This window comes from Populus euphratica, unplaced genomic scaffold, assembly GCF_000495115.2.
Source record: "Populus euphratica unplaced genomic scaffold, PopEup_1.0 scaffold83.1, whole genome shotgun sequence".
NCBI lineage: Eukaryota > Viridiplantae > Streptophyta > Magnoliopsida > Malpighiales > Salicaceae > Populus > Populus euphratica.
Window position 1 is genome coordinate 26,984 of NW_011499963.1, and position 577 is coordinate 27,560.

Below are 577 nucleotides of genomic sequence, written 5' to 3' on the forward strand. Positions count from 1 at the left end.
TGATTTGTCTTTTGAAAGAGTTTGTTCTTTGAGATGGAAAAAAATTCTTTAAAAACTGTTGTTGCATTTCATCCCAAGCACGATTGGATCCAATCTCAAATTTATAACCATGTTTTAGCTTGATCTTTTAATAAAAAAAAAAAGAAAAAAGCTTTAATCTGATGGTGTTCATATTATAATTTAAGTCATTATACGTGTTGCAAACCTCCTTAAATTCTTTTAAATGCAAGTGTGAATTTTCCATATCTAAGCCATGAAAAGAAGGTAAAAGTTGAATAATGTTTGGCTTAAAATTAAAATGAAATGCATCAGGAGGAAAAACTATGCATGATGGTGTACTTGTTTTTGTAGGATTCATGCAAACTCTAAGTGTTTTAACATGGTTATTCTCATTATTCTCACTATGAAGTGACTGGTTATCTTCTTCTGCTATATTTTCTGAAAATGATGAAGATACCTTATAAAGTTTACCACTAAACTCTCATGTATATGTAGAAATAGAATAAAAAAAAGAAGAAAATAAAAGAAGAAGAAATAAGAGAAAGGAAACAAAGTTATATATAAGAAAAGTGAAAAG